The following is a 26,435-nucleotide window of genomic DNA, read 5'->3' as shown; positions in this document are numbered from 1 at the left end:
CTAACCTAATCTAATTCTAAATATCTCTCAAAGACCCCCTCTCCAAATATAATCAACATATGAATTGGGGGATTAAATTTCCAACACATGAAACTTGGGGGACACATTAAAACCATAACAACTGTGGTGCATTGTAATGTCCTTCTTCACCTAGTCTGAGTTAAATGTGCCCGCTACCTTCAGAAAATATACCACAATTTCCATTAACTTAGTCTTTTCCATATAGAAAGCTTCCAGGATGGATTTATTCATCTCTCCAAAAGTGAGGAATCCAACCTGACCACAATGATCCAGAGACTTCATGTGACCAGGAAAAAATAGTTTGCACGCCTTTACATTTAATCTCCAAAGGCAAACAGGGCTTTTAATCTTTGCAACTGTTGAATGTCATGGAAGTACTAAGGAAAGCACTTGGGGTGAAACTGCTTTTGAATGAGTTTGCTCAATGAGGTTGTAGCTCAATGTGTATGCTTGATCTTGAACTAATTGTGGCATATTTGCTCATCAGTTAGAGCACCCAGCCTTCTACAACAAAGTGACCTGGTGCTCATTTGTATGTTATTTTGAGTATGTTCAATTGGTAGTTTTCCCTCTGAAGTCTCTGCTGTCTCCTCAAGTCCTTCAAAGGCCAGTGGTCCTTACCCCCTGTGCTTAACTCATGAAGCCACCTACCACGCCCATTTTCTGCACACACCCAGCCTGGTTTTTCCAAATAGGAAAATGGCCCCAATTAGTATGTAAGAAACCAAACTGTTTGGAAAGGAAAGCCAGAGCCTTAGCAAAGGAACAAGGATCACATCTCACAGCTGTGTTTCCTAGACTTTATCTCATTTTACCAGTTGGGAGGAGATTCAGAAGTCAATAAACATATAAGAAACTCTTAAGTGTTCAGCAAGAACATGAATTGACAAAAGAGACATTAAGAGGCTAATGAAGCTGGGTATGGTGATGAACACCTGTAATCCCAGTGACTCAGGAGGCTGAGGCAGGAGGATTGCATGTTTGAGGCCAACCTGGGCAACTTACTGAGACCCTGTCACAAAATAAAAAATAAAAAGGGCTGGGGATGTAGCTCAATGGCAGTGCAATCCTAAGTTCAACCCCCAGTACCTAAAGAGAGAGAGAAAGAGAGAGAGAGAGAGGCAAATGAATAGCATACTTGCCCAATGTTAACCAACAGCAGGCATTGTGTCCAGTATTTCCCATCTGCAAAAATATCCTCTATTTATACACCTATGTGTCTATTTATTCATTTATTTACAAGATGAATGTGTTTTTCTTCACCTTTTCATTTTTTGAATGTATCAAACTTACCAAATAAATATTACAAGTGGAAATCAAGTATTGTTTCTTGCTTGGTTTTAGAGGGCTTAATGATCAAATCTAAGGTTAACTATCCTTGGGTATAGGGTGATCTAAAATCTTAGGATGAATTGGGCTATGTCGACCTTCAGGCAGTAGGGGCTCTTGGGGGTACTAGCTCCTCTACTGTTTCTTTGGGTAGGCTTCCTAATCCTTCTGCATCTCAGTTTTGTTAACAGTGAAAGGGACTGATCATAACACTAACAAGGTTATTGTGAGGATTTTGTGAAATAATATGTAAAAAGCAACCAGCACATTTTAGGCAATCAATAGATAACTAGTCCTTTTCTTTTTTACTTGCAGTTAGACTTCTTGAGATACACATTAATCTAGGTTGATAAATTCTTCAAAGACCATACTTATACTTTAGTATGATCTATAACAAACTGGAATACAGCCAGGATGTATTTTCCCTTTATTCTGGACCCCAGTCTAAAGATGAATGACTTTTACAATGATTACATATTTCAATGACAATAATTTCTATATAATGGGTTAAATAAAATACATCTTAGTAGTATTAACTTCACCTGTTTTTTTTTTCTTTCTCTTTTTCCCTTTCTAATGTGGCTACAGGAAAACCCTGAATTACATGTGTGGTCCACATTATATTTCACTGGACAATGCTAGTTTAAAGAGTGAAGACCCAGAGATATCCCAAAAGAATCATGAGAGGTGAGGTACTTGCCACATTCTCCAACACCCTGAGGCTGAACTGAAAGAATTTAGTGCTCAGGTACTTCCTTAGCTTAGCCCTCCTTTCAGGCCTGCCCAGTTGACCACGCCCCCTTGATTCCTGCTTTTTTGATAATAAGAAATAAACCACCACTGTAGAAAGAGGTCCACAGCAGTGCCATCTACCCAGTTGAGCCACATTTCAAGTGCTATGTAGTCACAGGTGGCTAACGATTATTGTACTGCACAGCTCAGCTCCAAAGAATGAACCCACTATTTCTTCTTAATTACAGTAAGATTGCTCCACCTGGTCAAATAGAGACAGATTTTCCAAACAGCAGGAATATAGCCTCCCCAAAAGAACCAAGTTCAAGCACCACCCTAATCTGAACCAAACTCTACATTTTTTTCTTTGCATTGATTACAATATTAACCTTTTTTTTTTTTTTTTTGGTAGTAGGGATTGAAGATTGAACCCAGGGTGCTTAACCACTAAAGCCACATCCCCAGTCCTTTTTTATATTTATTAAGAGATAGGTCTTGCTCAGTTGTTTAGGGCCTCTCTAAGTTGCTGAGGCCGGGTTGGAACTTGAGATCCCCCTTCCTCGGCCTCCCAAGACACTGAGATTATAGGCCTGCACCACTGCCCCTAACAATAACTTTTATTTAAATAATAGTCTCTATTTAAGGATTTAAGGATAGGCCTGGAAATAAGAAGAGTTTATCTTACAAAATAGAAAGATTTACAGTCTAAGACAAAGTAACTTAATTTCCTACTTGCTACTAGTTGCAAGATATTGCATTTTGACTTTTTTTTAAATTTGTTTTTAGATGTTGATAGACCTTTATTTTTTTTCATTTATTTATGTGTGGTGTTGAGAATCGAACCTAGTGCCTCACACATAAGGCAAGTGCTCTACCACTGAGCCACAAGTCCATTTTGACTCTTAAAGAATTCAGGGGCCCACACCTTGACTGACTGCTAACTGGGAATGGAACGTGGTAACTCTAAGACAAAGGATCTTTTCAGGATTTATCTGCTATTCTCATTGCACACCTCAGGTGTCCAAGGACAGCTAGAAGACTTGACCTAGGTATGAAATTGTGTGTACTTTACATAAAGACAGCAGTTTATTTACACTATAGGTTGCATATAGAATTTTTAAAGTAATACCTTTAAAATGCTGGGGAAATAAAGATTAGCCCTTCCCACATAGAATTCTGGCAACTAACTTTTGCAAGGACATTCATGATTACTCTAGGATAAATGCCCCTGGAGGTGTACCTACAGAGAGAAGCTTCAAGCAGAGCTCACTGTGACCAATGAGGGAACTTCCATGAACTAGCTCTCCTGTTGCACCCAGAGGTTTGACTTGATTTCAACTCATTCTTTGATTGGACCAAATATGTTACATTGACTTGATCTCCACTTCATAAAACATATTTGCTTTAGAAAAGCAAATCTGTATTTTTTTAAAAGTGCAGATGTCACTTAGTTGAGGGTTTGGACCACACAGGAAGCACAATGTTAAGAACAGTGGGATTGGGGCTGGGGATGTGGCTCAAGCGGTAGCTCGCTCGCCTGGCATGCGTGCTGCCCGGGTTCGATCCTCCAGCACCACATACCAACAAAGATGTTGTGTCTGCCAATAACTAATAAATAAATAAATATTAAAAAAAAAAGAACAGTGGGATTGGGGAGTGTCCCCTTTTCCTCCCTCTCTGTACTCCACCCGTCACCATGGGCTAATTATTTAACCCCTCTGAGTCTCTGTTTCCCATTAGTAAATTAAAAGCAATGACTTCAGATCTCCCTACCACACAAAGACATTCAGATGACTAGCAGGAATAACAGTGTGCCTCTTTCCTCTGCCTTAGGCACTCAGGAGCTGACCTTCTGCCCCTTCCCCTAGTCCCCCTTTTCCTATACCACTCCCTACAGCAAAGAGGGAGAGGCAGAGAGGTAGAGAAGTCTACATATCAGGGATCAAAGAGAAAAAGTAATTAACTGAAAATCAATTCAATCCTTAATGGTTTCAAGAAAACTCAGAGCTCTTAGCCACCTTGATCTAACTTCATACGTCACTAAAGGTTGGGTCCTTTTTCTGCCTCCAGCCTCTGGGGGAATCCTAAGAGATGCTCCAGATATGTTAACACGGGCCATTTATCATGTCGCCACAGAGAAGGCGCCCATTCATGAGGCCAACAGAGCAGGTGGGAGCCACTTCCAAAAATCAAGGTAACAAGGTATCAATTCCTGTTCTACTGTGGTACTAAGATTCAAAGGAGAAGGAGAAAGTAAAAATTATACCTAAGCCTGGCTTCATGGTATGAGCCTATAGTCCCAGCTATTTGGGCGGCTGAGGCAGGAGGATTGCTTGAGATCATGAGTCTGTGGCCAGCACTTGCAACATAGAGAGACCCCCATCCCCCCAAAATCATGCCTAATCTTACATGTGACTGACAGAAATGTAGGAAGCATAGTAGGGTGCTTCTCAGGCCAACTCCTAAAATTAATTGGGTGGTAGTAGAAAAAATAAGCCAAATGTGGTAGTCTCTCCAGCCACAGAGTGTGAAGAATATGTGATTTCAACCTATGAAACATTCAGTTAAATTCATGGATTTCTTCATGGGTTTTTAATGCAAAATGTGAGATTTTTAATAAAATGTTAGTAGCAGCTTGCTGCTTCAATTGTCTTGCTCAAGGGGACACACTCACTTTCCTTTGTCTCTAAGGGTTCTTTGATATAAGTTCTTGAGAACTTCATTTCCTGAGCTTTTCTGTTACCACCAGTGGAACTTGCCACTCAAGTTTCTCATGGACACACAGAGAGACACTGGTAATCTGCATTCTTCTAAGAAATGTATGCAGCAGTGTGCAGTGACACTACTCCTAGCTCCTCTAGAGGCAGGAAGCACGTTTGAGGCTAGGTTGGGCAACCTGGTAAGACCCTGTCTCAAAATGAAATAAACAAAAAAAGGACTCAGGACAAAGGACCCTGGCCTAGCATGCATGAGGTCCTGGATTTCATCCCTAGTACTAAAAAGAAAAGAAAAGAAAGAAAGAAGAAAGAAAATAAATAAATAAACAAATGCAAATTGGTCAAAACCAAGAATATGACCGTCTCTTATAAATCTGCAGAATCATCAGGCGGTACTATGGATTGTTTAAGGAGGCAAACAGCACATAGTCATGAAGAATTCCATGTGCAATAAACAGACCCAACCCATCTTTTTTATTTTTAATCTACTTATCAATAAAACCAAGTTCAAAATGTTCTGGAGTTCTGGGAAGCAAGTGAGCTATAATGAGGTTTGGAAGCAAAGAAGTGGAAGACCAAGAATTGACCTTATGCATCCTCAGAATTTGTTATTTCCAACTCTAAAATACTTTTAATAAGAAAAAAATGATGTATTAGACAAGATTTTTGCTTATGAATGGCATAAGAAATTGAATTTATCTTCCTGCCTTAAGAAGAAAATGGGACCAGATGTATGGCTTGTTTTCAGACATTAAGCCATGGCGGTGTGGGACTGTGTTCAAGAGAACAATGGCTGACTACAGGTAATGAAGTCAGTTCTCAGGCTTCCAGGTAAGAAAGGAGAACCCACAGACCAGCAGCTCTGCTGAGTAGAAGAGACAGAGATCAGAGTTCAGAAAAGCCAAGAAAGCTAATAGTGAAGAAGCAGAAAATCAGGCACCAAAAAACTACTTGGCAAAAGAACTCCCAGGATCTGTGGATGAGCTTCCTCAAGTCTTTGGTTGAGTACCAAACTGAACATGCAACACAAGAAATTTCCAGAGGTAAGAAAAAGAATGACCAGAAATGAATACATAGAATGCTCTGCATGGGACTGAGAATGAATTTGTGCCCCATCAGACAAAACAAGAAGGTCTTGAAATATGGACATTAAGTAGAATACTTACAAGGATACTGACTTCATAATGGAATTCAGTTAGACTCAGACTAAAGGTTGCTCTGAATCTGTTCTACCAAAGCTTAAAAGTATATCAAAAGAACACATTGACTCAAAGTCATTTGACAGTGCACCAGGACAAAATTCAACAATATGTTTTTTAAATACAATAAAACTCGGAAAGTAAAACCTCATCCAGTAAAAAAGTAAAGTGAAACCATAAAAAATAAATTATTCTACAAGTAGACAGGAAAAGAAGACTAAAGGAACAAAGAACAGATGGGACCAATAGAAAACAAATGTGTCAAGATAAGAGATTCAAACTCAATTATGGATAATTACACAAAATATAAAAGATCCAAACACTTAAGTTAAAATGCAGAGATTCTCAGATTATAAAAAATTCAATTATATAGCATCTATGAGAAACATTTTAAATGTAAAGATATGAATAAGTTATAAGGATGGAAATTATATATATAAAAATACTATTCAAAAGAAATTTGGAGGGCTGGGGCTGTAGTTCAGTAGTAGAGCGCTTGCTTTGCATGTGTAAAGTCCTGGGTTTGATTCTCAGCACCACATATAAATAAGTTTTTTAAAAAGGTCCATCAACAACTAAAAAAAAAAATATTAAAAAAAAAAGAAAGAAAGAAAGTTGGAGCCGGGAGCAGTGGCTCATGCCTACAATCCCAACAGCTCGGGAGGCTGAGGCAAGAGAATTGCGAGTTCAAAGCCAGCCTCAGCAACTTAACAAGAGGGCCAAAGCAATTCAGTGAGACCCTGTCTCTAAATTAAAAAATAATATTTTTAAAAAAAGAGCTGGGATGTGGCCCACTGGGTTCAATCCTTGGTACCAAAAAATAAAAAAAAAAAAGAAAGAAAGTTGGAGTGGTCAAGGTAGATTTTAAAACACTGATTACCTGAGATAGAGACAGTTTTATGCTTTTAAAGCGGTCAGTTCATCAAGAGGGCCATAATATCCAAATGTATGCACCAAATAACAGTTGCAAAAATACATGAAGTGAAATGGGTAAAAGTCAAAGAGAAAATAGACAAATCCACAATTAAAGTTGCTGCTTAATAATAGATAGAGGGCTGGGGATGTGGCTCAAGCGGTAGCGCGCTCGCCTCGCATGCGTGCGGCCCGGGTTCGATCCTCAGCACCACATACCAACAAAGATGTTGTGTCCGCCGAGAACTAAAAATAAATATTAAAAAAATTCTCTCTCTCACTCTCTCTCCTCTGTCACTCTCTCTTTAAAAAAAAAATGATAGAAACAAGTAGATAGAAAATTAAAGCAACTACAGAAGATTTGAGCAGCTCCATTAATGAACTTGACCCGATTGAATTTGTAAAACATTCCACTCTACAGCAGAATGTGTGTGTGTGTGTGTGTGTGCGCGTGTGTGTGTGTGTGTTTAGTGTATCCAGAACAATCACTAGGATAGATCATACTATGGGCAATAAGATGGCTCTGTGTTTTACTGTCCCCCCCCACACACACACACAGATGAATAAAATTGAAAACAGAAAAATTAGAAAAGCAAAAGTTGGTGTTTATAAATATGAACAAAATTGATAAACCTATAGCCAGACTGATGAAAAATGAAGAGAAGAAACAAATCACCAACATCAGTAATGAAATATAAAACATCACTACAGATCATATAGCTATTACAAAAAAAGAATATTATTAATTGGATGTCAAATGTGCAACTAGATGATTAGAAAAATTGAAAGACACAAATTACTAAAGCTCCTTTAAGAAGAAATACACGATCTCAATAGCCCTAGGAACAATAAAGGAATTTAATCAATAATTTAAAATACTCACATGAAGAATTCACTGATGAGTTCTTATAAAACTTCCTAGAAACAAATAATCCAAATTCTACCCTGATTTTCTGTCTTTTCCAAAGACTTATTGCTTTATATCTATCTCCTTTCATCTCTCAGAGCTCCATTTCCTCATCTAAAAAGTATAATAATAATTTTTCTCAATTTTATCATAAGAACCAAATAAGAAAATGATGTAAAATAACTTTATATATGGAAACAAATTAAAATCAATGGGGGGGGCTGGGGTTGTAACTCAGTGATAGAGCACTTGCCTAGCATATATGAGACACTGGGTTCTATCATCAACACCACATAAAAATAAATAAAATAAAGGTCCATAAACAACTAAAACAAAAATTTAAAAAAAACAACAATGAGGAACTTGGGGTGTAGCTCAGCAATACAGTGCTTGCCTAGGATATGTGAAGCCCTGGATTCAATTCCCAGCACAGAAAAAAAAAATTTAAGAGTTTAGTCCTTTTCATTAATAAATTATTCTTATCTGCATATGTCCTGTTTGAAGTTTCTCACTTAGAAAAATCCTGAAGTGCATTTACCTAGAAAGACAAATGAATGCTAGATTTTTAGAATGATTGACAGGTGATAGATAGATAGATAGATAGATAGATACATAGATACATAGATAGATAGATCTTATTTTCTATTAAAAGAAATATGCAATAGATCTGTATGTGTCTTTATTTAAAAACAACTGAGGTTTAGTATATATGAAACCCTTCCTCTGGAGTGACCTTCTTAAATTCTGCATTAAAATGCAATGGAAATATATCTGTCATCTTCTCCCAGTTATAAAACACTGATTCAACCTCTCAGAAGCCTTTTTAGCTTCTCTGAGCAAACAGAAGCAGATTCCCTGCTCATAAAATTGAACCACAAACATAAAATTGAACCACAAACACTCACCTGATGGTGTCTGTCCAGTTGGACCTGAAGCTGCCCAGCCCAAGATTTTCTTAGGACAAAAGTGCCAATGGAGAAAGAATGGGCAGAGAGCCAAAGTCAGAATCAGGAAACCCCCAGACAAGGAAGAGTTGGCTGTGCAAACTTAAGATACACTGGTGCTAGCACCTGGGTTCCAAAGCAACACTGTTTTGAAAATCAGCAAGTAAAACTTGTCATGCACGAAAGTGTGCAGATATCAGATCTAAATGCCAACTATATTTAACCAACAAAGGAAAGGGTTGAACTTGGCCAGAATTATCAACACAAAAACCAATCATGTCACCATTTCAGCAAATGCTGGGTAGCACCCACAGCTGGAAAACAAAACCAGAAAGTTAGTGACTCTCACCACTGCCGCCCCACCCCCACCCTGCCCCGCAGAGGTTTACCCCATCAAGCTAGAATAAAAAGAGGGCTGTTGTGACCAAGATATTTGCTCACAGGGCTTCCAGTGCAATAGAGACACATGTGAACATAGAGTAATAGAGAGTGACATTCCTTATGTTGTGTCAGTTTTAAAATCCTGATAGACGGAGATATAGATGTCAGCTTGTAGGACAGGCAGGCTTCATTGCCCATGGACATCACACTGCCAGCACCTGTCCACTCAGCAGGTTGTGTGCCTTGAAGTGAAGGAGTACACGTGATCTGCTCCCCAGCCTCTCCTCCCGGGCTGCAGCGGCCGTAAAGGGGGCACCTCCTCTCAGTCTGTGTCAGCACATGGAGATCAGTCAGGGGAGACCACTTATAATTATTTGATGCAGATGGTCACTTCATTAGCATAGAGACCAAGCGGCCAGTTACAGGGCATTGAACTGCCTCCTCCTCCCTCTTCCTAAGCAAGCCCCGAGGCCATCAGGCAATATATTTTAAGCAAAGAATAGCCCACTCCTACCTCTCTGGAGGCTCATTTTGTGAGACATCCCTTTCTTCTAGGAAACTCTAAAAGAACAAGTTCCTGGGTCTGTGTGATTTAAACACCAGATGCAGAGACTCACCTTTGCCTAAATGAGGCCATCAAAGTGTGTGGAACTTGTAATGAGAGCTGGCAGGCTTCTCTCCTCCCATTCCATGGGTTTCGAACACATGAGTTCGTAGCAGATCCTCAATTATAGAAACGTGCTCTCACAGAAAAACTGAGATAAGACTTGGGCCCACAGCCTCATCTTGCTACTCTCAATACCAAGAAAAGAAACCAGGAACAAAGAACTGTATAAAGTTCAGGGGGCTGTGATTTTTTTTTTTAACTGAGAATGAAACCTAAGGGTGTTTTACCACTGAGCTATATCCCCAGTCCTTTTTATTTTTATTTTGAGACAGAGTCTTGCTAAGTTGTTGAGGCTGGCCTTGAACCTGCAATCCTTCTGCTTCAGTCTCCTGAGTTGGTGGGGTTACAGGTATGCACCACTGTATGGGGCAGGGATCTGAATTTTAAAGTGAGAAGGGAACTCAGGAGGCACACGAGTCCAATGGGTTCCCAAACATTTTTTAGTAGAACATCTCTTTGTGTAAATAGCATCTTTGAATATCAAAGTATAGAACAGGAAAAGCAAGAGTTAGGGGCTCTGGACCCACCTCTGCCGGGCCCCTCCCCTTTGTCCCATGATGCCACAGGATCGTTCTCTGGCAAAACCTAGGTTTCCTCAGAGTGCTGTGTGGAAACACAGATGAGTCAGATGTTCTCACTGTGGAGAGAGCAGAACTACAAGGAAATGGAGAGACTGGTCCAAGGTCAACATGTGAGCTCTTCCAAAGTGGCAATAAAAATAGTCTCCTTTCTCCCAGTGCCAGGCAGATGATCCATACTGACCCCATGGTCTCTGAATTAGCCAAATCATGGTGACCTTCTTGAATAAAGAGAGATTTAGTTCACCTTCAGCCCCAAGTTCTCTCTCCTATAAAACAGGATCACCACAGCGCATTGACCACCAGAGACACGGAGTATCTAACACAAACCACAGAGCCCCTCAAAAAGCCCCCTTATCCTCTCCATCCACCCTGCATTCCTGACCCCTACCACCGGAAGCACATGTCCAACCCACGCCACGCTATGTATTTCGTGGTGAATTGGTCAGTGTGTCCCCTCTTCCCAGGGAAGAAGAAATGAGGAGTGAAGTATTTGAGCCTGATCAACGAGGACAGACCATCTGTAGCACAAGGACCCTCCACTCCTTCCCACCCTCCCCTCCACAGAATTTTTCTGCCTGAGTTATGCAAATAATTGCACTTTGCCTGACCTCTGTAGACAGAGTAGAGAAAAATCATTCCTTTCAAAAGTGGAAATCTGCCCAGATTCTTCTTGATAGATCTTTGGTGCATTTTAAAATCTTCTAACAAAAAAAAAAAAAAAAAAAAAAAACTCGTGCTGTTCTCAAACAGTGCCAGCTATCTGAAGAGCATTTCTCAATCTTGGAGTTCAAGGTTGATTTCTATTTCTAGATGATCGTGACTAAGATGTTCTGCAGCCACATTTATTCAGTGGTTCATGGGCGGCTCCTTCTGCATAGCCTCCCATGGATCTTTTCACCAGTCAGGTCAACATTTGTGTCTTTTTAAAACATAGTAAATCTCTTTGATTGGGACTTGAGGCTGGAATCGTTCGATTGTGTACAACTTAACTGTCTTATCTCCCTGTGTGCAGGGCTGTCCCCGGCATGTCCAGAAACTGCGTCCCAGCAGGGCCCAAGATGCCAGTACCCAAAACAGTCAACAGGAGCTTTGAGGCAGGACGGACAGGCTTTCTCTGGCTCTCCCAGGACTGGGTCCCCGATGATGGGAGACAGGGAAACATCCCGGGATTTTTACTCCAAAACAGAAGGTCGTTTCTCCTCTATATAGATAGAAGTCTGAGCAAAGACCAATTAATTTCAAAGGGGAAGAGACAGCTGCACATATGTTGCCCATGAACGATCTTCAGCAGGCTCCCAAAAGCCAAGAAAAATATTTCTGTTGGGAACTTTTTTAGAGGAGCATATTTTTTTTTCCTGCAGATTTAATGTTCTTTTTTTTTTTTTTTTTTTGATTAATTCTTTCCATTCCCTGCCATTTTTTGAACACCTATTACATGCAGGAATATTTTTTTTCTTTTTTCTTTATTTTTTTTTTGTGTGTGTGTGGATCTCTTCTTTCATTCATTCTCTTATGTTTTCATTCGTTAACCAACCAAGTTTGGAATAGTTACTGAGTGTCAGGAACCTTTTGCCAGGTGCTGGTCATACAAAGAACAATGACATTGACCCTTGGTTGAGGAGGTCAAGGGGCACTGATGTTGAGTCAATGCCTGCTCACTGTTGGGCCTTTGCCAAGAACTTTTGGACCTCTGTCTCATTCATGACTCACAGCAATCCTGGGCACATTTCACAGATAAGGAAATTTTAGTATACTGTCTCTAATTCCAACATCAAAATTCTTTCCAGCTCACCATATCATTGACTATATCATAAGAGCCCGAAATGTGTATTATAAGAGAGATACATAAAGGATAACATAGCACTATCCTTCCCATCCAAAGATGATAGCCATTTCTATTTTTTCTTTGTGTAACTCCTATTAAAAAGAAATGCCTAATGTGGAAAAAAAGATTGGCAGTTCTTCAAAACATCATTACCATATAACCCATTAATCCCACTCCTAGGGCTATGCCCAGAGAAATAAAAACATTTCTTTGTATAAAAAAAATGTGCAAGAATATCCACAGCAGCCTTATTCATAATAGCCCAAAGTAGAAACAACCCAAATGTCCATCAAATGGTCTATGTGGTATATCTATACTAAGGAATATTATACAACCATAAAAAGAAAACCACGGACACATCTTGAGTGAATGATGTGCATGAACCTATGTGAAGAAAGCCAGACACACGAGGCCATGGAGCGTGTGACTCCACTTATGTGAAATTCCAGGACAGGAAAATTCATAGAGACAGAGAGCAGGCGAGTGGGAACCAGGGGTTGGAAAGAGTGAATGCTCATGGATATAGAGTTTCTTTTGGGGGGAAAAGGAAATGTTCTGGAATTAGATAGTGATGGTGATTGTACAACCTTGTGAATAGACTAAAAACCACTGAATTATATGCTTTCAAGAGGTGACTTTTAGAATATGTAAATTATATCTCAATTTAAAAAGAGAACAAGATCCATGAACTGCAAAGGTGTCCATGAGTCGTGGCCAAGAGCAGCCTCATTGCAGGGCCCCTTTGTAGCCCCTGCTGTTGGAGCTGCCAACACAGCAGGGCAGAGGCCACTGTGGGGTACTGGGCAGCTCCAGTGCACAGGTGTTGGACAGCAGCCCTTGGCAGAGTTTGGAAGTAGGTGACATTTGTCTCTCCAGCTCTCCAGCTCCCCTGAGATGGCCCTCACTTGTCTTTTGACTTCAGTCAACTCTTACTGATCTTTCAAAGAGGCTTCTTCTCCAGACTTTTGGGCTCAAATAAATGAATAGGAGAAGGGGGTTCACCCGCCGTAACTGTTTTCTTCTCATAAGATGGTAGCTGCCCATGGCATCTGTGATAATTCTAAAAATTCAAGCAAACAGCCCCAAAAACTCATCTCAAAGAGTTCCACCTCCACAGGGTCACCCAGGAGACCGAGAAGCCTCCTGCTGCCCTGAACGGGCCTGCTGGTGCTATAACCCATGAATGCATGGATCTTTCAGATCATTTTGTTTTATAAATGAAAAGTTGAACCCTGGCCACTTCAGGTTCTAATCCCCAAGTCACGCGCTAATAGAGGCCCAGCCCCACTCTGGCCTCCTGCCCAGGCTCTTGGGAACTCAACATGCTGCTTCTGTACATCCGTCTCTTATTTGTAGAAATCCTACTCCCAAGATGACAAAAATACATTTGTCTTAACACCTACATCAAACCCTTACCCTCTCTGAACCCACCAGAGCCCAGACAGGAAATTTCACTCATTTCAGGCTTGTTTGCAGATTTCGACAGAGCAGGACCCTAATTAGAAGAAAGTCAAGAAAAGCACAGAGGGGAAGTAAATGTTACACCGCAAATGCTTATCTTAATCATCTTAACCATGCAAGGCTCCTCTTGTCACAGCCTCTGTTTCATCTTTACATGCCATGACGATTAGAAATCTTGATTGAAGTCCAACTAGCTTATGAAAAAGGAAATGTATTGGCACACAGAGGTAGGCTTTAGGTAAGGTTCGATCAGGGCTTCAAAAATGTCATCAAAGATTTGATGCTTTCTCTGGCTCTTGACTCTGGTCTCAATATTGACTTCCTGCCATAGAGACTCAGCCATTCCAGAACTTATACATGAACTTATACTTGAAGGTACTTCAAGGCCAGGGGTAAAGAGCAAGAATGTACTCCCCCAGAGAGAAGTGGATCTCAATGTTTCACACTGTCCTAAGAGAATTTTTTTTCTCCTTCCAAACAAATGTAGTTGGATTTTTTTTTAATTCTCTCTGTGATACTGCAGCCTAATTAATAAAGGGTCATTAAACATGAAAGCTAATTCTTCCATTCCGCTTGAACTTATTAATAAACAAATCTCAACGTCAGACTCTGTCTTCTTAAGAGTGGCTTTCTCACTCAGTTTGGACACCAAACACCCATTAAAGGAGGAGAAACAAAAGCTAACAATCCTCTACGCAGTCCACATAATATTTTCTTTAGACTAAGAGATGGGTCTCTGGGGGTTTGCACTGCTAATTATGATACGCAGTTTGAGACCTGAAGATTGATCTAGTAGGGAAGCAGAATAAAGCCTCCTGCTATCCGGGACTATTCATCAAAACCAGAAAGTGTGTTGTGTGTGTCACCCCCTCCCCCAACAAAAGGAAATTGCTGGAAAACATGTTATTTTTATAGAGTCATTTGGCTCTACAAATACTTCCTGTTGGTCAGGATCAGCCATGGGCCAAAATGTGAAATAAGAAAAATTGGATCTTTACTATCAGTAACATCTGCACCCCAACCTCTTTTTTTTTGTAAATCTCTCCTCACGCTCAGTACTCTCGGCCACTCCTATACCCCAACTAGTGCCCTCATAGAGCCCCCAAAAGACACAGCCTTCCCCTCTTTGCAAATTGGATGTCTCCCAGGAAACCTTCCCTCATTGTTATTAGCAGACATAGTTGAGTACCCAAAATGTGAATCTATTTATGAGTGAGATGGACATCTACTATGTTTTATCTACCCTGTAATGTTTCTGTGGGAGACTGGCCTCCCCACTAGTCCATGCAATACTGATGGAGTTGTCAATCAAGAGAAAGCACCTTGCTCAGAAATGGTGAGCCTGTGACTCAGGGTGGCCAATCAGTAGAGGTAACTGTGTGACCCAAGTGAGGACAATCAGAGTCCTTTTTAGAGGCTGCCATGAAGGAAGAGAGAGGGGAAAAAATGTGCTTTTCTTCTGCCACTTGACCTGGTGCTCTGAGAACCACGTAAGCCAAACATTGGCAATGTCCATGAGATTTTGGGCCTAAGAGCCCAACCAACCCAGAAGAGAAGAGAAATGAAAATTGGAGCAATATGGTGGCGTTGGCTTCATTTAAGTGTGTGATTAAGTTTCATCTAAATTTTTATCCATCAACTGATCATTTACCAACATCATGAAATGTTCACTTTAGTTAGGTTAGCTCAATGCTGCTTGCAATTAAAAAAAAAAAAATCCTAAGTGATAGAATATTAAGAAGCCTAAGGCATCCACACCCTACCATATAATCAGTTGAAAAGAACTGTGGGCCTATGACCAAGGTAAGAAATTCAAACAGAAACCATAAACAGCAGGCTTCCTATCAAAGCTCACTGCACCCCCAGAATTTGGCAGCCACCTGAACGACCTTCATTCAACATGGTCCTTGTTCTTCACTCAAAAAAAAAAAAAAATCAGACCTTATGTTGGTAAAGTAGGTAGAGCCACTTCCCAGAGGTTGATACCCAGAGACCATTCTTCAATGACCTGATTCTGTCAAGGCCCTCATATCTACAGGCCAGAACCTGACCAAAACAGCAGAGCTATAGTGGTTTTCAGGATGGTACTGGCCCCTCCATCCCTGGCACAGAACTGCCTACTGGACCAGAGGCAGCTATCCCCTTGGCAGGATGACCCCCCAATTCATTCAGCGTTTGGTGCATAACCACACATGGGGCCTCTGGATCGGAGAGGCTGAGCACCACCTGAACAATAAACAAAAACCAAAGCCTGGAAGTCATCAATTCAAAGTGAAGAGACAAAGGGAAGAAGTTGGGTGAAGGCTCATGACGGATCCCCCAGATGCTGTGGTGAGCAGGCCCATCGTTGTTCTCACCTCCCAGCCAAGTAACCCTCTCTTCCTCCAGATCACTAGCTTGGTTCTTGAGTACTCCAGCACCTGACCTCAAAATTGGCCATTGAGACGCATACAAAGGGAAGATTACCTACAACACAGATAGGATATTTGTTTATTTTATTCATTTATTTAGATACTGGGGCTTGAAACTGGTGGTGGGGATTCTGCCACTCAGCTACGTCTCTAGTAATTTTTATTGTTTATTTTGAGACAAGATCTCATTAAGTTGCTAAGGCTGGCCTCAAACTTTCTATCCTCCTGCCCCAGCCTTCCAAAGTCTCTGGGATACAGGTGTGGGCCACCTGACCCTGGCCAACCAAGATAAGATTTGACTAATGAATGGTACAGGTAATGAAAGTTAATAATTCAGATAAGGAGACTAACCTCCTCCAGGTAGTTCAGAAAATACTACAGGGAAAAGATAAGAATTGAAGTAAACAGTAAGGGGAGATTTGAATTTCAATGGTGGCAAGAAGCAGAAGATACATTTGCAAAGGGCCAACTGGAAGTACTTTTCTCAGCCTCTTTCCAATCAAATTAGACCTCTCATCTCCCATACCTTGGGGCCTTATTCTCCTTCCTCTGATCTGATAAACTAATCCCTGCAAAGGTGTGAATGGATTGATGAATAGCTCCTTCTGAGTAGCACATTTGCATTTTAATGGGGACCTTCTGGACAGAAAGCCTTAAACCAAAGAAATCCTGCAAATACTGGTTGGTCATTTCTGGTACTGTGATAAATTTTGTAAGGGAGAAATTATAGGGCAGATAAGTTTTCATTTCCCCTCAAATCACACTTTTGCATGTAGAGCTGGTCTTCTCATCTCAGGGCTCAGAGTTTAACAAAACTCAGTTTGCCCAGAAAACCACATTTCTCACGGGAATACTTCTATTCACACACCAGCCACTAGAAGCCTAGCTCCCTAAGTAAATCTTGCTCATAGGAATGGTTCCCAATTCTACATGTGGGCCAGAGCTGGTAGGGACTTGTCATCCATGCTGGACCAGAAAGGAAAGTCTCTGCAGTATTATAAAACACAATCAATACGACCTGTTACTTCCAAGTTTCTTGATTCTAAATGCTCTTAAGTTTGGGAAATCTCATGAGGCAATGATTAAGTAATAAAGACAAATCTCAAATGAACTCTTTCCATATATAAAGAATACATACATAAAGGATTATAATAGCAAATGCCTTTTTTTTTTTTTTGAGTGGGGTGTGTACCAGGGATTGAACTCAGGGGCACTCAACCACTGAGCCCCAGACCTATTTTGTATTTTATTTATAGACAGGGTCTCACTGAGTTGCTTAGTGCCTCGCTTTAGCTGAGGCTGGTTTTGAACTCACAATCCTTCTGCCTCAGCCTCCCAAGCTACTGGGATCACATTCTTGTGCCACCAAGCCTGCTATCAAATTCCTTTTGACTATAAGTTTGCTTGGGTTTTAGTAGTAGTACTAGCAACATTGCTCTAGAAAGAAAGTTCTCTCTGGAAGCATAAATGGGAAGTAACTGAATTTACAATTTTCTTTCCTCTTTTTTTGGGGGGGAGGGTGTGGGATTTAAACCCAGACCTTTGTGCATACGCTCTACCACTTCCAGACAGATTTTCAGTTTTCTTAATTCTAGCTCATATTCTTTTCTCTTAAACATGGGTGCCTGTCATCAAACCAAAGTTACATGTTGTGGTGATGATGTTGGATACTGAACAAAATCCACAAAATCCACAGGTCGATCAGAGTCCATGGCTGGAAAAACCCAAGAATTCATCTTGAAGACAAAGAGAAAAAGGTTGGCTAAAATAAATATATTTTAAACCTCTCTAGATTTTAATCTTCCTATTAGCAAAATGTAGGCAACATCTTGCCAACTGCCAAGCGTTGTCACCGTAGCTTGTCGAAGGGCCTTTTTTGAAAACCCTGCCAAGTTGAAAGCTTAATTCACTCATTACATAATTCAGCTTTCTTCTGTTTAAAAGTATCATTTCACTCATTATAATTCAGGTTGAAAATATAAGGAAATATACACAAGGTTTACTTTTGTGGGCGTTCTATAAAGACTTCAGAACCAAAGGATATAATTAAGTACATAATTAACTATTACCACATCCATATGATAGGAAAAAAGTGCCCTCCTCCAGTGGCCCCTTTGATTAAAGTCAAGCCCCAAATGGCTCTTGTCAGCCACGGAATCCTACCTGGTATCGTACCTCTGATCCCTGATTCTCAATACAGGGGTACCTTCAAAGACCCCTTTTTAAAATTCCCAGGAGAGCCATTATAAGCTTCTCACTTTCTCTGGAGTTTAACACATGTACAATTTCAGACCACACATATATATTTCTTAAAAAAAAAAAAAAAAAACCCCACATATCAAAATTGTGCACTGCATCTTAATGCTGTCTGTGCCCCAGTGTGTAATTTGTTTGGGGTTTTTCTGTTGCTTTTGTTGTTGTTGTTGCCTTACTTTGAATAAGTAAATTAACCAATGAATGCCTGAGGACACACAGCACATGTTCAGGGTTTGTGACACAGGAGGGCATAAAAGCAAGGATGGCAATATCTGCTAATAGAACTTCCCATCCCCATGAGGGGGTTTTCATTTCTTTTGTTTGCACAATTTAAATAGGCAAAGCTACCCCTTTAAATGACACGAACCTTTTGTCCCTATGAGATTTCAGTTATCAGGCCACAGTCTGGCAGTTTGAAACCATTTCCTTCCCAATTAGCTTGCAGTAGGGTGGTGCTCTTGCTGTTTTGCGGCTTCTCTACCTTCATTTGACCTTCAGTATTATCTGCAGTGCTTTCTGTTTAGCACCAAAAAAAAAAAAAAAATCACAATCGATGCAGGGAGGCACCTGGTGTGTTTGCTCAAGAATTCTGTGCTTGAAACCTTAGAGCCTGCCAGGATTTGGGGACTGCAGGTTGTCTGTAGTGGTAGGTTTGCTCTATGACCAAGCTACTTTCTCTTCCTGGAGACTTTAGGGAATGAAAGCCCAGGGAAAATCTCCACACATTTAAGGCATTAGCAACAGTGCAAAGCAAAACACCTTTATCAGCTGATTCTATCTCTTCAACCCTTATCTTGTTTGAACTGAGATTTGGGCTATTTGCCCTGAAGCCAATCCTCTCTGGCTATTCCAACCCCCTTCCTTTCTGTTCAAAATGATTGCCTACAAGTAGACTGTCTTAAACATTCTTTCTCAATCCCCTCTCTCTGTACCACCACCACTGAACAGCCCAAAATGACAATGGAAGTAGGGGGAAAAATGTGCTGCATATGGTGTGTCCAAAAGATCTCAGAGCAAATGCAAGAGGATCACAATTCCCCAGCATGAGAGAGGATACTCCTACCAGAGTGAACCGCAGCATCTGATTCAGTCAAGGGCATAATTACAGAAACCTTGAAGTCAAAATATAAAAGAGAGACCTGTTTCCTTGAATATATCAGAGGATCATGAAGCTGCTGGAGGGAATGTAAGAAATATTAAAGGACCACCTAATTTTTAAAAAATTAAAAGAAGGGAAATCTTTACCTTCAAGCTTTCAAGATTTCTTCTAAACAAAATGGAAAGTTACTTTTGATATTTCAAAAAGACAGAACATCTTACATTTCATTTGTTCCAGCCTTGTTTTTCTACAATTGAGGAAACTGAGGCCCCAGGTTCAAGGTAATCACTCAAGATGAAAAAGCCCAGTGCTGAGCCCCTTCTTCCAACTAATTCCTTGCTCACTTTTTTTCATGTGGGCTTTTTTTTTCTTTTTCTTTTTTTTTTTCTTTTTTTTTTTTTTTTTTGGTGGGGGGAGAATTAGAAGAGGTTTGAAATGTAACAATGGCAGAAGAGAAAGGTCTAAGTCATCAAAATTGTTTATTCTGCATTTTATTTGGAGTCTGCCTCTTTTGACATTTAAATTGTCAATATTTTGCTGGGTGCAAAACTCTGAAAAAGAAGAGAAATTGCAATCTGGTTTAAGAAGTTTGTCTGACAAAGACATAACACTAAGAAATGTCAAAGGGTGAAAGCTAAGTATCCGAGCTACACAAAGAAGCCCTAAGTGAGCTTCTTATACTAGAAGCATCAGCCTGAAAATCAGCACTGTGGGGAGTACGTCCCTCTGTCAATCAGAAAACATCAGGGCCAGTTCTTAGAGAGCTAAGGTCAGACTCAAACGGCCAGAGTGATGAGTTTCCAAGTGAAATCCAAGGAACATCAATGGCAATTTGTGCTAGAGTGCTATTAATCACTTCATCATAACAATCATTATCACTGTTTTTGTTGTTGCTAATGGGGATTAAACCCAGAGGTGCTTTACACTGAGCTACATCCCAAGCATTTTGAACTTTTTTTTTTTTTGGTGGTGGGGTACCAGGAATTGAACTCAGGGGCACTTGACCACTGAGCCACATCCCCAGCCCTATTTTGTATTTTATTTAGAGACAGGGTCTCACTGAGTTGCTTAGCACCTCACTTTTGCTGAGGCTGGCTTTGAACTCCTGATCCTCCTGCCTCAGCCTCCCAAACTGCTGGGATTACAGATGTGCACCACCACACCTGGCTTCTTTTTGACTGTCAAGATCAATTTTCTGCCTAGAATTCACCAGAATGACTTTATTCAGAAGAGAAAAAAAAAAAAAAAAGGACAATACCAAACACATGGAGAAACATCATATGGTGTTAGTAGGATCATAAGATGGTCTAACTACTTTGACAAGTTCTAACAGCCTCTTATATAAACTAGACGTACATCTGTCCCAGGATCCAGCAATTCCACTCCTTGGTATTTACCCAAGAAAAGCAAAAACATTCATAAAAAGGTTGCACAAGAATATCCATGACAACTTTACTCAGGAAATCCAAAAACTAGGAAAAGCTCATCAATAGGAAATGGATAAACTATAGAATATCCATACAATAAAATACCAACCAGCAATAAAAAGAAATCAGCTATCACTACACGGAACACTATGGGTAAATCTCAAAACATTATACTAAGGGGAAGAACCTGCTCCACAAGAGTTATTGGCAGAAACATCAGAACAGTGGTTGTTCCTGTGGGGAGCCAGGGGAGGCAGAAATCGACTAGGAGGGGGCTTGGGGAACTTCAAAGATGACGGTAAGATGTTCTGCCTTGAGAAGGGTTTGGCTGTTACAAAGGTGTGCATATTTTTCAAAACTTCAGTGAATGTGTACTCAAGACCTGTGCCTTTCATTGATTGTAAATCATGCACCAAAACGAAAGGCCTATAAGTGGATATTGAACTATAGTTAAATATGTGTGTCCTGAAGGATTTAGGGAGAACTCTATCGATGTCTCAGATTTACTTTGAAATGCATCAAAAAAAGATTCACAGATGGATACGGGGATGAGTAGGAGAGAAAAAGAAGATTAACAGATGATAAAATAAGTATAATAAAATATTAATGATAGAATCTAGGTGGTAAATCTACAAGTGTTCAGTACAATGTTCTCTCAGCTTTGTTGTCTGAAAAGTTTTATAACAAAATTCAGAGAATAAATCTACTAAGATTTGGGACTGCTGAATCCTTCAGTATCTCAATATCTATTTCCCCCCCCTTTCTCACACACACACACACACACACACACACACACACACACAATATTACTCTATTCTCTAGGAATTTCCAGCCCCCAGTGTAAAGTTCACTAATTTGAATGCAAACATATCAGTAAGAACCATCTCCAAGGGGCCTTTCAACATACACAGGAAGAAATAGGGTGATCCCACAGCAAGTTTCTGTACCCTAAGTTGCTTGGACTTGGATCCTAGAACTAGTGTTCCCAAAGCTGTCTACTCTCTGTGAGACTTACTCTCCCCATCTATAAAATGACCAGCATCACCATCCTGTGAGGTTCATATGATGGTAGAAATGAGCCATGGAAAGTACCAGCCTTTTCCTGAGCCCAACAAAGTGCTCAGCGTACAGACCTCTCACTGAGATGGGCACTCAGCATACAGTGGTCCATTAGCTGTGCTGACAAATCAGCTTCCACAGACTGGACCCATTTTCATTTAGGAAAAACTGTACTTGAGAAATGCCTGTTTTGGGAAGCACATTTTTAACATCCTAACTTCCTTCAGAGTTTTTCAAATAAAGCAGTCAGAGGGCTGTGTGGAATCCTCAGCACCACATAAAAAAAAAAAAAAAAAAAAAAAAACAGAGGGCTGTGTGGAGCTCAGATGGGCAGAGGTGTGTCCGTGTGCTTTGTACAAAACCCAGTGCCACATCATCACGGGCAGGTAAAACTAACTCCGTGAGCTGGGGGCAGTGAGGCCACTAGGCTTCCTTGCACATTTTTGTCATTTGTCTAATTTTAAACACGCAGGCCTGCCATGCCTTTGCACTGTTGGAAGGCTCTCCCGAAGGGCAAGCTCAACACTGTTAACCATTGGCTCTCTTCTTTGCCCATGAGGACCTGCCATCCCTCTCCCCTCCACAGAGCAGATGCACTTCATCAGACTTCCTTGGCCTGAACGGAGCCCTGATGTGCTGGACAATAACACTCTGTTTCTCACAAATACGCTCATGACAAAAAGCAAAAAGCAAACAGCCCTTGGACCACACCAAGATTAAAGCCTTCCCCTGTTGTATTCCAATGCCTGTGTGTCGACAACACGAATTCTTAGGGGAAACCATACTGGTGTGGTTGAAATTGCATACTTCATCATATATCATACTTCTGGAGGAAGTAAATCGGGAAAAGAATGCTTGTTACTGGAGAATCTGCTCCCATCTTTCTTTCTGAAAAGTCAGAGCACCCCCAAAACAAGATGGTGGTGACAACCTGGGATGTTGACAATGATAGACGAAGTCACCAGCACACTGATTAAGCTTCCTTACCTATTGAGAATAACTCCTTGGCAGTCTCATAAATGGTGTTTATTGCAGTGGGCCCTCTGCCTCTGATGGAAGGATTTTTAATTATGGGTTCAAAGGACAGCCCACAGGAAGGAAGTCTGAGACTTGAGAACTCAGGTAACTCAGAGGTGGCCATCCAAATGAGACTTGCAATTGATCATAAACTTGCATGTTGCAAGAGGGTAGGGCTGGCCCTCCCCACAGGAGACCCTGTAGATTACTTTCCTGGTACTAAGGTAGGCTGGACTGACCCTCTCTCCTGGGGAACTGAACCAGAGCAGGCACTGTGTCTATTCACTTGGCACCATCAGTACCCAGCACATGGCCAGGCACATTGAAGGCTCTCAATAAGCATTGGCTGAACTAAACAATAAGGCTGCAAGGTGCCAAAAGGATGCTGCTATGCTCACAGGCACCAGCCCTGGCACCTCTTTGGTTCAAATCCTGGCTCTGCTGCTAATGGGCTCCACAACCTTAGCTGAGCTATTTAACCCATGTGTTCCTGTTTCTTCTTCTATAAAAGAGACCACCAATCTCATGAGATTACAAGGATCGAATAAATTAACAAATGTCAAATCCATAGAAGAGTGCTTAAGGTGTGGTTAATGCTATACAGATGTTAACCACTATTTTCTTTTTATTAATTCAAAATGACCTTTATTTTTTTCTTTACATTGTATTTATTTATTTATTTATTTTTTATTGGTTGTTCAAAACATTACAAAGCTCATGACATATCATCTTCCATACATTTGATTCAAGTGGGTTATGAACTCCCATTTTTTACACCAAATACAAGTTGCAGAATCACATCAGTTACACATCCACATTTTTACATAATACCATATTAATGACTGTTATATTCTGCTACCTTTCCTATCCCCTATTATCCCCCTCCCCTTCCCTCTCATCTTCCCTCTCTACCCCATCTGCTGTTGTTTAATTCTCTCTCTTGTTTTTTTCCCCTTTCCCCTCACAAACTCTTATATGTAATTTTGTGTAACAATGAGGGTCTCCTTCCATTTCCATACAGTTTCCCTTCTCTCTCCCTTTCTCTCCCCCCACTTGTCTCTGTTTAATGTTAATCTTTTCCTCATGTTCTTCTTCCCCATTCTGATCTTAGTTGCTCTCTTTATATCAAAGAAGACATTTGGCATTTGTTTTTTAAGGATTGGCTAGCTTCACTTAGCATAATCTGCTCTAATGCCATCCATTTCCCTGCAAAATCCATGATTTTGTCATTTTTTAGTGCTACGTAATACTCCATTGTGTATAAATGCCACAGTTTTTTAATCCATTCATCTATTGAAGGGCATCTAGGTTGATTCCAAAGTCTAGCTATTGTGAATTGTGCTGCTATGATCATTGATGTGGCAGTATCCCTATAGTATGCTCTTTTAAGGTCCTCAGGGAATAGACCCAGAAGGGTGATAGCTGGGTCAAATGGGGGTTCCATTCCCAGCTTTCCTAGGAATCTCCATACTGCTTTCCATATTGGCCGCACCAATTTGCAGTCCCACCAGCAATGTACAAGTGTACCCTTTTCCCCACATCCTCGCCAGCACTTGTTGTTGTTTGACTTCATAATGGCTGCCAATCTTACTGGAGTGAGATGGTATCTTAGGGTGGTTTTGATTTGCATTTCTCTGACTGCTAGAGATGGTGAGCATTTTTTCATATACTTGTTGATTGATTGTATGTCCTCCTCTGAGAAGTGTCTGTTCAGGTCCTTGGCCCATTTGTTGATAGGGTTGTTTGTTATCTTATTGTTTAATTTTTTGAGTTCTTTGTATATTGTGGATACTAGGGCTCTATCTGAAGTGTGAGGAGTAAAAATTTGTTCCCAGGATGTAGGTTCCCTATTTACCTCTCTTATTGTTTCTCTTGCTGAGAAAAAACTTTTCAGTTTAAGAAAGTCCCATTTGTTGATTCTTGTTATTAACTCTTGTGCTATGGGTGTCCTATTAAGGAATTTGGAGCCCGACCCCACAATATGCAGATCAGAGCCAACTTTTTCTTCTATCAGACGCAGAGTCTCTGATTTGATATCAAGCTCCTTGATCCATTTTGAATTAACTTTTGTGCATGGCGAGAGAAAGGGGTTCAGCTTCATTTTGTTGCATATGGATTTCCAGTTTTCCCGGCACCATTTGTGTTGAAGATGCTATCCTTTCTCCATTGCATGCTTTTAGCCCCTTTATCAAATATAAGAAAGTTGTAATTTTGTGGATTGGTCTCTGTGTCCTCTATTCTGTACCATTGGTCCACCTGCCTGTTTTGGTACCAGTACCATGCTGTTTTTGTCACTATTGCTCTGTAATATAGTTTGAAATCTGGTTAACCACTATTTTTATTTTGTCAGAACAGTTCAGCAGGACTGCAATTGTATGAGAACTTCCTAGGTCTTCTTGGAAGAAAATAAGAAGGAAACTGTCACCAGGTGTGGTGGCATGTGCCTGTAATCCCAGCAGCTTGGGAGGCTGAGGCAGGTGGATCGCAAGTTCAAAGTCAGTCACAGCAAAATCAAGGTGCTAAGCAACTCAGTGAGACTCTGTCTCTAAATAAAATACAAAATAGGGCTGAGGATGTGGCTCAGTGGGTGAGTGCCCTTGAGTTCCATCCCAGGTACCCACCTCCCCAAAACAAGAAGGAAACTGTCAGATTCAGGGTAGGGCACCTGAACCCTACTCTTAACACAACAGGCATGCTGCAGGAAGAACAGAAAGTCAATCCCAGTAGTACCCTTGTTAATCTGGTGTCATTACTCATAGAACATCCATTCACTCTTAAAATTGTCACAGTTTGAACCACAAGTGATGTGATCATCTCTCACATCATCCACCTTCAGATTGTGATTCAGAGTGAGTGAAGAATTCCATCAGTGTGCCACCAAGAGCTGCCCTTCAGGACTCAGCAACTGTGATTCACAAAACCTGTTCTCTGTGTCTCAGTGGAGGCCACTGTGAAATGCCAAGAGCAAGACCAAGGATCATTGCCATTAGTGGGGAGGAGAAGGGACACCCCCCCCCCACCTTCAAGGATGCTGAGGCTAGGACTATGGCTCTCAGAGGAGGACTGGCCCAGGGGAAGTGCAGGAAGAACAGAGCAAGAGACCCATATGACAGCTGACATATGTTCAGGGAATTGTGTTAAGGGAGAATAATTTGAAGATGCTGACTCAGCTCCTCCCTCTCTACCATCTAGTGATTGTCTCTACCCAAGGGGGCCTGGCTTTTTCAGAGATGCCTCTTCTGGGTGGGTAAGCCTGCCAGATTCTGGGTTTAAGGACTCGTAAGCCCACCTGCCTACAGAGGAAAGCCAAGCTGTCTCCAGGGTCAGCAGCCTCTGTGTGGCCCTGCTTATGAATGGAAGAAGGCTCCCGTCCTGCCCTAAGAAGCCGAGTGGCCAGGAACAGAGATCTGAAGGAGTCCTTTGTCTTCATGACTTCATGGCAACATGACCTACAATTACTCATTTCAAAACATGAGTTCATCCATTAATT

Source organism: Spermophilus citellus (genome assembly GCF_964194105.1).
Source record: "Spermophilus citellus genome assembly, chromosome: 12".
Taxonomy (NCBI): domain Eukaryota; kingdom Metazoa; phylum Chordata; class Mammalia; order Rodentia; family Sciuridae; genus Spermophilus; species Spermophilus citellus.
This window is presented reverse-complemented; position numbering follows the sequence as displayed.